The sequence below is a fragment of the Schistocerca piceifrons genome, chromosome 6 (genome assembly GCF_021461385.2).
Source record: "Schistocerca piceifrons isolate TAMUIC-IGC-003096 chromosome 6, iqSchPice1.1, whole genome shotgun sequence".
NCBI lineage: Eukaryota > Metazoa > Arthropoda > Insecta > Orthoptera > Acrididae > Schistocerca > Schistocerca piceifrons.
In genome coordinates this window covers 47,719,801-47,733,275 of record NC_060143.1, presented here as the reverse complement: position 1 = coordinate 47,733,275, position 13,475 = coordinate 47,719,801, and positions in this window count along the sequence as shown.

Sequence of the window (13,475 nt, the reverse complement as noted above, 5' to 3'; positions counted from 1 at the left end):
TGGTCTTTCAAGTGTCCCCACAGAAAGAAGTCACAGGGGTTCATGTCTGGCGAATAGGGAGGCCAATCCACGCCGCCTCCTGTATGTTTCGGATAGCCCAAAGCAATCACACGATCATCGAAATATTCATTCAGGAAATTAAAGACGTCGGCCGTGCGATGTGGCCGGGCACCATCTTGCATAAACCACGAGGTGTTCGCAGTGTCGTCTAATGCAGTTTGTACCGCCACAAATTCACGAAGAATGTCCAGATAGCGTGATGCAGTAATCGTTTCGGATCTGAAAAATGGGCCAATGATTCCTTTGGAAGAAATGGCGGCCCAGACCAGTACTTTTTGAGGATGCAGGGACGATGGGACTGCAACATGGGGCTTTTCGGTTCCCCATATGCGCCAGTTCTGTTTATTGACAAAGCCGTCCAGGTAAAAATAAGCTTCGTCAGTAAACCAAATGCTGCCCACATGCATATCGCTGTCATCAATCCTGTGCACTATATCGTTAGCGAATGTCTCTCGTGCAGCAATGGTAGCGGCGCTGAGGGGTTGCCGCGTTTGAATTTTGTATGGATAGAGGTGTAAACTCTGACGCATGAGACGATACGTGGACGTTGGCGTCATTTGGACCGCAGCTGCAACACGGCGAACGGAAACCCGAGGCTGCTGTTGGATCACCTGCTGCACTAGCTGCGCGTTGCCCTCTGTGGTTGCCGTATGCGGGCGCCCTACCTTTCCAGCACGTTCATCCGTCACGTTCCCAGTCCGTTGAAATTTTTCAAACAGATCCTTTATTGTATCGCTTTTCGGTCCTTTGGTTACATTAAACCTCCGTTGAAAACTTCGTCTTGTTGCAACAACACTGTGTTCTTGGCGGTGAAATTCCAACACCAGAAAAATCCTCTGTTCTAAGGAATAAACCATGTTGTCTACAGCACACTTGCGCGTTGTGAACGGCACACGCTTACAGCAGAAAGACGACGTACAGAATGGCGCACCCACAGACTGCGTTGTCTTCTATATCTTTCACATCACTTGCAGCGCCATCTGTTGTTGAAAATTGTAACTACTGTAATTTCGAAAGTTTGTCCGCCTGAAAATGTACTGTTGTCCCAAGCATATTGCAACAAACGGTGTATTTCTATCGCTGCTCGTTTAGTTTTTATTGCCGTTTCAAATATACCGGTCATTTTTGAAAAACCGTGTAACAACATCACAAGCGCCAGCCCACACATAACGCCAAAACCCGCACCAGCGGCCGCCAACATCACAACCGAGCCACAGGCCGACACACACAACACCAACACAACACTTTAGGGTTTATTGGAAACAATATTCCCCCGTCACACGACCGCTCAGATCTTTAGCAAGATCTTGGCGGTCGTCGCCACACTCTGCACACAGCTCATGACAGCTCAACCCGGGCAGCACTTGGCTGCCATACAAACAGCGCTCACCACACTGATTACACCCATACATGGATAACACGCCACACCCCGCCCCCATCGCAAACAACCAGACACTGACACAGATCCTGTTCTGGAATGCAGACGGGATCAACAACAAAATGATGGAATTTGCCGCGCTCATGGAGCGTAAGGGTATCCTTATCGCACTACTGAGCGAAACTAAACCCAAACAACCCAACCAACTAAACTTCACCGGCTACTGCGTCTATCGTACCGACCGACCGGACGGCTCCGGTCACGGCGGAACAGCCATCATCATACACAAAGACATAGAACACACAAACATAGTGCTCCCTGAACTCGAAAAACTAGAGGCAACCGCCGTCAGGGTCATGTTCAACCGAGCCTACACTACACTGGTGTCAGTATACAACAGCCCTAAAAACATTAAAACAGGCGACATCAGCACAATACTCAACATATCACCGCGCGTAATAGCCGCTGGAGACCTTAACGCAAAACAGTTGGAATGGAACTCACGAATACGAAACTCCAACGGCAAGAAACTATACGAACACGAACTAGGACGGAACTACATCACACTAGGGCCGACCGAACCGACGCACATTCCCTACCGGAGCGGACACAGGCCAGACGTGTTAGACATGGCCCTCATCAAGGGCATAACACCGACACTCAACGTTGCCGTTGAAAATATGCCCTCAAATCACCAACCCGTTATACTGTACGTTGAAGAAACACTGCAGCACATGGAACAACGCAGGATGTTAGACTACAGGCGCGCGAATTGGACCCAGTTCAAGGAAACGCTTGACAGTCGCATCCCCACCCACCCACGCGATTAACGAGACAGCCCAAATTGACGAAGCAGTCGAAACCCTCACCGTCGCCGTCCAGGACGCAATAGCCGACACCATACCAATCCGCACGCCACAACAACACAGTGCTGCCCTGTCCCAGGAAATCCTGGGCCTAATCTCAGTGAGGAACCGCCTCAGGACACATTGCCAGCGTACCAGGCGCCAGCAATTCAAACGGCACATTAACAGGCTCCAGGGTATAATCCGGGAAAAAATAGAAACATTCAAGACACCACAGTGGGACCAGAAACTCGAAGGGCTGGACCCACGCGACTTGGCGTGTGGCAGCTAGCCCGACACTTCACCAGGGAGAAACTGCACACCCCCACGTTACAAGGGCCCGACGGACCAGCATATTCTGCGGAAGAAAAAGCGGAACTGATGGCCCTCACACTCGCAGCGTCATTCACACCGAACCTGGATCCCTCAGACCCAGCGTTCACACTTGCTACGGACCAGGAGGTCACACGCATCATGGCCCAACCAGCGCGCAACAACATCCGACAAGCTAGTACAGCAGAAGTCAAATCGGCCATCATGCATACCACCGCTAGGAAGGCCCCTGGTCACGATGGCATTCAAAACCGTGTTCTCCAGGAGTTCACGGACAAAGCTGTAGACTACCTAACACACATCACGAATGCCATACTCAAGCACCAACACTTCCCCGCCTTTTGGAAGACGGCCAAGGTCCTGATGTTCAGGAAGCCAGGGAGAGACCACTCCCTCCCACAAAATTACCGACCCATCAGTCTGCTGAGCGCACTCAGCAAGATCGTTGAGAAGGTAATATTAAAACGACTCACCAGGCACTGCATCTCAAACGACACCCTGAGACCGGAGCAATTCGGTTTCAGGAATCACCACTCAACAACACAACAACTCCTCCGCGTCGTTGAATACATAACACACGGATACAACACAAACAAGGCAACCGGGGCGGTGTTCCTGGACATCGAAAAGGCTTTCGATCGTCTATGGCACAACGGCCTAATACGCAAACTTAGCGACGCAGGGTTTCCCGACGGGCTCGTACGTCTCATACACTCATATCTCACAGACAGGAGTTTCAACACTGACGTGCAGGGCAAACAATCGACACGACATGGTATACAGGCAGGAGTACCCCAAGGAAGTATCCTAGGGCCTTTACTGTTTAACCTCTACATTAACGACCTCCCAGCTACACATAACAGGACGGTAGCAATCTACGAGGATGACACTGCCATCCATGCGCAAGATTGGAAGCCGTCTAACATTAACTCACGACTACAGACTGCACTCAGAACGGCGGAGCCTTGGCTGGTGAAATGGCGTGTTAGAGTAAACGTCGACAAGTGAGAGGCCGTTCTGTTCACTAGAAGACCGAAGCAACTGCGCAAACATCAGCACTGCAACCCAATAACACTACACACACGCCCAATACGTTTCCGCGAGAAGGTCAAATAACTCGGTGTCTGGCTGGACAGGAAATACTCTGGGGGGACCACATTCAACACGTGACCAACAAAGCTAACGCGAGGCTCAAACAACTCTACCCTATGCTTAACAGGCGTAGCACACTGAACAGGAGGGTGTCTAGGTCCATGTACATGACACTTATTAGACCCCTGATGACATACGCAGCCCCTGTCTGGGCATACGCTGCGCCAACTCGCCTGCGCCGTCTGCAGCTCATACAGAACAAAGTACTCAAAATCACAAGCAACGCTCCGAGCTACACACGCATCGCGGACCTTCACCGGTAATACCGGCTAGATACTATCTTGCAGGTATACCAAAAACTCTCCATACAACTGTACAACAACACGAGACACTCGCGCAACCCGTTTATCCTTTCTCTGGGTAACTACGACCACAACCATAGATGGAAGCATAAAATACCAAAGACATTACTGGATGGAACTAAACATCTATGGTCCATAGAACGCTAACACGACAGTACTGGAGAGCCCCTGCAACACAGTTATTATTGGAAACCCAGATGTGCGACTAGCCGAAAAACAGGCAACCGCAGGGAAACCGTAATGTACACAGCACGCAAACCAGCCACACACAACCCCTACACCGTCTGTGAGCCGATCTTTGACCGATCGCCCACTAATCTACAACGACCTTGAACTGTTGCAGGGACGCAGCAACTGCAGCAAGCGCCGCAACAAGCTCCAACAACGACAAAGGTAACGATGCACGATACCTCGAACTAACACAATCACACCTTGCATGCACTGTCGCAGATAGCAAGCCGCTACTGCCCTTACTACCCGTCCTACTGTCGCAGAGGTTTTTTTCCCTTGGCTCTTGCCTTGGCACTTTTTGTCCCCTGCCCTTACAACCGCTACCCTTCAATCGTTTTCGACCACTTCTAACTCCTGATGGACCATGTTAATGAGTAATCTTACCCAGACGCATGGACAACATCACAGCCCGCATCCTGTGACGCCTGATTCAAAAACTAACATGTTTACGGAGGTGACAGTAGAACTTTTGGTTTGGTCACCACGTTGGTGTGGGCGTGGAGAGGCCCCATCCTTTGCGACACTATGCAGCGCGGTACAGATGGGTCCAACAACATGCCGAATGGATCGCTCAAGATTGACATCACGTTCCCTTCACAAACGAGTGTCGCATATGCCTTTAACCAGACAATCGTCGGCGACGTGTTTGCAGGGAACCCGGCCAGGCTGAACGCCTTAGAAACACTTTCCAGTGAGTGTAGCAAGGGGGAGGTTCACTGCTGTTTTGGGGGTGGCATTATGTGGGGCCGACGTACGCCACTGGTGGTCATGGAAGGCACCGTAACGGCTGTACGAGACGTGAATGCCATCCTCCGTCCAGTGGTGCTACCATATAGTCGGCACACTGACGAGGCATTCGTCTTTATAGACGACATTTCGTGCCCCTATGGTGCACATCTTGCGAATTATTTCCTTGAGGATAACGACACCGCTCGACAAGTGGCCAGCATGTTCTCCATACATGAACCCTATCGAACATGCCTGGGATGGATTCAAAAGGGCTATTTCTGGACGGTGTGACCCACCAACCACTCTGAGTGATCTACGCCGAATCGCCCTTGAGGACTGGGTCAATTTGGACCAACAGTGCCTTGATGAACTTGTGGACAGTATGCCACGACGAATACAGGCATGCATCAATGAAAGAGGACGTACTACGGGGTATCAGAAGTTCCGGTGTATATAGCAATCTTGACCACCACCTCTGAAGGTCTCTGAAGGTCTGTATGGTGGTACAACATGCAATGTGTGTTTTTCATGAGCAATAAAAAGAGTAGAAATGATGTCTATGTTGATCTGTATTCTAATTATCTGTACAGGTTCCGCAAATCTCGGAAACGAGGTGATGCAAAACTTTTTTTATGCGTGTACTAGGTGACAAAGTGCTTGACATTCATGCCTCATCACAGGACCGAGAGGTTGGAGGCTTACCAGCTCTGGAAAGCAGGAAGGCGGTCATCTGCCGCAGGTCTGATGGCAGCGTACAATTCTGGTACAGGCACAAGTACTTTTAAACATAGCTGCGCTACAGCAACGGTTCCACGTAAATCAGACTAAGAGCAGCCGACCAGTTGCAAAGGATAAAGTGATCTTTACCTAGGTTTCAATAGATATAAATCTATCTTCTTCAGAAGACGGCAATATTATAACATGAAGTGATATGTCCTTATCGTTTAGGCAAACATCTGCATAGTTACATTAATCATATAAAATATAGCCCTGAAAACAGGGTTTGTCGAACAAATAAAATAGGTACATGGAAGTTGCAGAGCGCCTAAGCTTAGGCGCTCTGCAACTTCCATGTACCTATTTTATTTGTTCGACAAACCCTGTTTTCAGGGCTATATTTTATATGATTAATGTAACTATGCAGATGTTTGCCTAAACGATAAGGACATATCACTTCATGTTATAATATTGCCGTCTTCTGAAGAAGATAGATTTATATCTATTGAAACCTAGGTAAAGATCACTTTATCCTTTGCAACTGGTCGGCTGCTCTTAGTCTGATTTACAGGCACAAGTGTTTCGGGACACACCATTCTGTTGAACACTGGGCTCCACAGAAGACGCTCCGCAGCGGACTACCCCTGTATGTTCCTGTGTTCACCCAATGACATCGTTCATTGCGAGTGTGTAGTGACCTCGGGGTGATGGATTGCGTAGCTTATGCCAACGAAATCGAGTCACCTACTCGGATGAATCACGTTTCTTGTTACCCCATATCGAAGGGCGTATCCAGATATGCCACCATCTATGGAAACTGCTGTAATTTTACGCAATGGGAGCATCCAACAGGCCTTCCATGGGACTTGTGGTAGTAATCGAAGATACCATCACAGCTGTGGACTATGGACACTTTGTGGGCTACTATCTCTATCTCTTATCTTCCACTACAGTGATGGCATCTTCAATTAGGATAACAGCCAGTGTCACAAAGCCAGAATCGTCTACATTGAGGAGAATGACAGTGAATCCGTATTGGCGTCTTTTCCCATAAATTTACTTATCTGAACCCGATGGAACAAATTTTGGAAGTAGTCGGACCTCAGGACCCCAGCCCCCCCCACTTCCATCCACCCCGTAATTTACGGAAACGTGGTGACATGTGTCTAGACATCTGGTGCCTCATACTTCCAGAAGTTTGAGAAGGACATTTCAGGCTCATGACACGTGTAATATCTGTTGTACCGCGTACCGGTTGGGCCAACACGCCATTAGAAAGGCCTTCATAATGTTTTGGCCCAACAGTGTTACATCCTATAAGAGAAACTGATCATTAGACATCCACAAACAGGGAGACATGTATATGAATCTAATTACAACAGACATGTTACCTATTTCACACTTGTGAAGCAGTCTTCGAAGACTTACAGAATATAGCAATCATTCCGTTTTATTGAAGCCCACGTGCCGCTACAACACACAGATTGTGGTTTAATGTAACTTGTATTAAATCGCATGTTCACATTCGAAAAGTCGTCAATTCTAAGACCCATAGTTCTGTACTCTTCAGCTTTTCGGTTTGAAATATATTGTACGGTGACGCTATCCGTTAAAACATGATGGCAATACTAATTTACTCGTGTCCACAGTACTGAAGTAAAGATGATGGTCTATGACACCAGAAGGAAAATTATAATAATTGTTTCAGTCTTTGTCCCACTTCTCGTGAACTCAAATACTGTCATTACTAGTATCAACGCACCTTTCTCAATGTTCGTATAAGATTCGAAGCCACTTCCATGCAGGAAGTGCTTGTCGACATTTCTCTAACTTCACCACCAATACCACGCCCCAGTCAACTTTGGCGACTTATAAATCATATTGTCTCTTTAACGATAAGTTTGCATACAGTAACTCATCTACAACTACTTACGGGTTTGAAGATCGGTTACTTTCTGCGTCAATGTACTGGTTTCCGACCAGAAAAAGTCTATTGCTCGAGATGTGCTTTTGAATGATCTTGATTCGGTACGTCTTCTGCCACAAAGTATTTGTATTTAACAGTGCACATTCTCCACAAAACCACTCTCGATTTAAATGGCACGTTTCCAAATGCCTACGAATTTAAAAACAACCATATAAGCAAGACAACTGCAGGGATATCACGTAATTGCTGCCCTATGTTACGCTGACAGTATGACACAATAGTTGTAACTGCTTTCATTTACATTCAGCGTAAGTTTTGGACGTAGGATTCACAGTTAAAGGCTTTTAATTACGAAGCTGTCAGTTGTGTGTAGTCTTGAAGACTATGTTATTTTCGGTAACTACTGTAAGATAAATTTGTATTCACCTGTGAAAGAGTGAATGAGTAACGAAAAATAGCCAGCTGATATCAGATACTGGACGTATTATTCTTAAAATATGGATTGATATTATTTAGTCTTGTTAGACTGTCTAATGGTAGCAGTTTTGTTTAGCTGCGATGTTAAGTCTAGAAGACTGGGTATACTGCAATTTATCGTAGCAATTCCTGAACTGAATCGAAGCACAGTTATAAATTAGAAAAGTTTCGTGGAAAGGAATAACTTACTTAAAATATTGGCATTCCCACAACGGGACAGACATTATGTTGTTACGCCTGAATACTCGAGGTGAATGCTGAGCAATGGACCTTATCCAGGATGACTCGAAACTTGCGAAGGCTCCACGTCAAATTGCGGCGCCTTCGCTGAGACGTCGAAGTCACTAAAAGGCAATCGATTAGGCAAAAGAAAAGATATGTTTTTATCTGTTGTTCGAGATACCGTAGTGACGGAAGGTTACGTTACCTATCACGTAAGTGCCAATCACGTATTAATGTTTCCCGGTGAGACAAAGCGACGAGGTGTGTTACCTTCTGGTTTAGAAAGCAAGAGAGAGTCACATTAAAGAGGAGCTGGATGGTACTATTATTAACCAGACGGTACAGGGAGGATGGATTATTTGCTGTTTCAAACATAAGCGGATTATATAACAAAAAGAAGCTGGATGATGTTAACACCACCGAGGCAATATACAAAGGCTGGAGTGGGTGAAATTTTATCGGATTAGAATCTTGAGGAAAAGCAGCATATTACAGTGTGCGTCTCTCATCGATGAACCTAGTATGAATCCTCCCATCATCACAACGATAAATAAACCAAAATATCCATTTCGTGAAGGGAGGGCAGGTCGTCAAACGGGCCGACTTAGAGCAGGAGAGGCGTCACAGGACGTTTTAATTTCCACTGTCTATACTTTTACAAATAAATTCATAAAACTTTGTCAGTATGAACAGGAATTGTTCAGGATTGACATTCATAGCAGTGAAAGTTCAAAAACGTAAGAAAATAGTTTTTTTTAGATGTGAAATTTTATAGTTTTCTCACGAATGAGCTGTTACATTTTAAACTTCATATTTAGAACAAACAATTTTATAGATAATTTTCTCAATTTTTTCCACAGTTTTTAATAGATTTGGAAAATTCTAGAATGTCATACATCTGGAAGTATGGTTTGTGTGCTGTGCAAAATTCATCGAAGAATTTCTCTTACTTATGAAGAAAGGTGTAACTATGACAACAAATGCAGCCAATAGTAAGTGAAAAAAATGATGGCATTTCAAATGTAAAAAAAATTAGTTTTTCATGGTTTTGAATTTCCATTGCTATGCGTGTGAATACTGAATCCTTCCTGGTCATGCTGACAAAGTTTTATAAATTTATTTGTAAAAGTATAGGCAGTGCAAATTATAATGTCCTGTGGTACCTCTCCTGCTTCAACTCGGCACGTTTGACGTCCAACCTCCCTCAACACGCACAGAACCCTGTAGCAAATTCAAGTGGTATAATGTTGTAGAGTCGAGGAGACGCACGTGGAGTATCAGTCGTTTCTGTTTATACACTGGTCACATCAAGTTTATTTTGTGTCGTCACGTGCTTTCACGAATATGTGAATTTTATTTGCGAATTCTGTTCGTTGATTAGCGCAAATTAAAAAAATGGTTCCAATGGTTCTGAGCACTGTCGGACTTAACTTCTGAGGTCATCAGTCCCCAAGAACTTAGAGCTACTTAAACCTAACTAAACTAAGAACATTACACATATCCATGTCCGAGGTAGGATTTGAGCCGGCGACAGCAGCGGTCGAGCGGTTCCAGACTGTAGCGCCTAAAACTGCTCGGTCGCTCCGGCTGGCGCACAAATTAAGTTTTTCTAATTTTGGAGTAAATTTAGGTGTATTTGCCTCGTGGGAGCTGACTTTGAGGAACAGAAAACACCACAAGTAATGTAGCAGCAGTATGTGTTCTTCTGTTAGTTATATTCCTCGTGGTATAGACAAAAGTTGGTTAAAGATGAGTAGGGGCTGTGCTTGTTATGTACAGAAGCAGGGGAAATTGGCCACCCTCTGCAAACAGCTAGAAGCCGTGTAGGCCGCGGTCAGTATGCTTCGGGTTGCTACCAAGGGTAGTGGCATCGTAGCATTCCTGGAGCCTGTAGAGTCGCCTCGGATCCCTGGAGTCGCAGCGCCTTCTGATTAGCTCTTGCACGCCGGACGACGTTTAATTGACAGTAAATAGCTAACAGTGGCAGGACCACGAATCTTCGAGCGGAAGATGTCCCCTTACGTCTCAAAAAACGGTTTCGTGTATTGTCCACTGCTGAAAGTATATCTGCGTCAGAATGGAACAGTTCGCATGTTGCGACTGGGATCGATGTTCCTGAGAGGTCCTGGCATTTGCACTGAGTAACCCGCCTAAGGTCCATATCCCCTACCATGGTCCATATGCATGTTAATGAACTGTATAGAAGGAACCGGAAGGAAGTGGCGCTAACACGCGGACTGTAGCTGATGTACTGAAACAAGGGTCACAAATCACATACGTTTATTGACTACAATTTCGAATAATACTGTTCAGAACAAACACTGGGTCAAATAGCTCATTACAAGAGAATGAATGCGTGTATAAATTGCAGTGCTTGATAATTACAGATGAGAAGGATGAAAGGGACGGGGAATTTAACAGGAATAAAAAACCGAATCAATAAGAAACGTGACAACCTATGCTAATTGAATATTAATTATAAAATTATTGATGGTCGTGATTGCAATGGTAAGTTAATGAGTTGAAGAATGAGAATCCCAAAGAGTAAAGTCACGGCCGAGGAGTCACCTTAAAAGTGACTCATCAATTAATATTAAACAATGAATATACTATTGTGTACAATTTTCGAACACCCTTTCGCTGCGAAACCTACATCAGTTTTGTGAGACGAGGTGCAGCGATGTAATAGACAGCTGGACACTGGCAGGGAGCAGCTCATCTGCTCTCCAGAAATCTTCGACTGTCCTCTGAGTTGCTGAAGTCAAATCGACTTCTCTCCAGTTCCGGACTACCATATTCACCCAATACTTGTGAGATTTTTCTCCCTGCTCCTTCGTGGTGGGAGCTCACCAAAACTATAGTTAAATCAGATCTGAGACATATCTTATTCTCCCAATCATAAAAGGTGTACCGCTTGTTTAATTGTCTAAACCCTGTATAATTATAATTTTGACCAAGGATATGAGACACTTCCTTTCCAGACACGCCGTAACTGATCGAGTATGTACACCATGCGATATCAAGAACAACGGACATGAGGAATAAATTTATGATACCGCTGAAACAATCAAACAACTAGAAGTCAGCTTCAATGGCAGAGTTATCGCACAGCAAATCTGACTCCGCATCTTTCGGTTCATTCTTCTCCTAACTTGCATTCTTCTGCGTTTTCATCGAACCTGTAACTACTTTTACATAAAAACATTTCTGAAATTTAGTAATCGGTACAGCCTCTAATTTTTAAAATACTGATGACATCTCTAAATTTAGTCCAGTATATATCGTTGTTTTTACATAACTTCTCATAACGTATGTTTCAAACTCTCTGCTAGATCTGTCTACGTCTTTTTAACGCTGCATCAAATTTTCCTCTGTGTGATGCGAGTCTACTATTACTTACGATTGGTAACTACTTTAGCATCATGACATTCGTTGTTATTTCATCATTGTTTGAGAGTTATAGTCTCATTTTTAGCTGTACACAAACACGCACACACACACACACACACACACACACACACACACACACACACACACACATATATATATATATATACACGCCTGGAAATTGAAATAAGAACACTGTGAATTCATTGTCCCAGGAAGGGGAAACTTTATTGACACATTCCTGGGGTCAGATACATCACATGATCACACTGACAGAACCACAGGCACATAGACACAGGCAACAGAGCATGCACAATGTCGGCACTAGTACAATGTATATCCACCTTTCGCAGCAATGCAGGCTGCTATTCTCCCATGGAGACGATCGTAGAGATGCTGGATGTAGTCCTGTGGAACGGCTTGCCATGCCATTTCCACCTGGCGCCTCAGTTGGACCAGCGTTCGTGCTGGACGTGCAGACCGCGTGAGACGACGCTTCATCCAGTCCCAAACATGCTCAATGGGGGACAGATCCGGAGATCTTGCTGGCCAGGGTAGTTGACTTACACCTTCTAGAGCACGTTGGGTGGCACGGGATACATGCGGACGTGCATTGTCCTGTTGGAACAGCAAGTTCCCTTGCCGGTCTAGGAATGGTAGAACGATGGGTTCGATGACGGTTTGGATGTACCGTGCACTATTCAGTGTCCCCTCGACGATCACCAGTGGTGTACGGCCAGTGTAGGAGATCGCTCCCCACACCATGATGCCGGGTGTTGGCCCTGTGTGCCTCGGTCGTATGCAGTCCTGATTGTGGCGCTCACCTGCACGGCGCCAAACACGCATACGACCATCATTGGCACCAAGGCAGAAGCGACTCTCATCGCTGAAGACGACACGTCTCCATTCGTCCCTCCATTCACGCCTGTCGCGACACCACTGGAGGCGGGCTGCACGATGTTGGGGCGTGAGCGGAAGACGGCCTAACGGTGTGCGGGACCGTAGCCCAGCTTCATGGAGACGGTTGCGAATGGTCCTCGCCGATACCCCAGGAGCAACAGTGTCCCTAATTTGCTGGGAAGTGGCGGTGCGGTCCCCTACGGCACTGCGTAGGATCCTACGGTCTTGGCGTGCATCCGTGCGTCGCTGCGGTCCGGTCCCAGGTCGACGGGCACGTGCACCTTCCGCCGACCACTGGCGACAACATCGATGTACTGAGGAGACCTCACGCCCCACGTGTTGAGCAATTCGGCGGTACGTCCACCCGGCCTCCCGCATGCCCACTATACGCCCTCGCTCGAAGTCCGTCAACTGCACATACGGTTCACGTCCACGCTGTTGCGGCATGCTACCAGCGTTAAAGACTGCGATGGAGCTCCGTATGCCATGGCAAACTGGCTGACACTGACGGCGGCGGTGCACAAATGCTGCGCAGCTAGCGCCATTCGACGGCCAACACCGCGGTTCCTGGTGTGTCCGCTGTGCCGTGCGTGTGATCATTGCTTGTACAGCCCTCTCGCAGTGTCCGGAGCAAGTATGGTGGGTCTGACACACCGGTGTCAATGTGTTCTTTTTTCCATTTCCAGGAGTATATATATATATATATATATATATATATATATATATATATATATATATATATATATATATTTCTTAACATATATATATATAGGGTGATTAGAAAATGTGTGTAATGCTTGTGGGGATGTTACAGG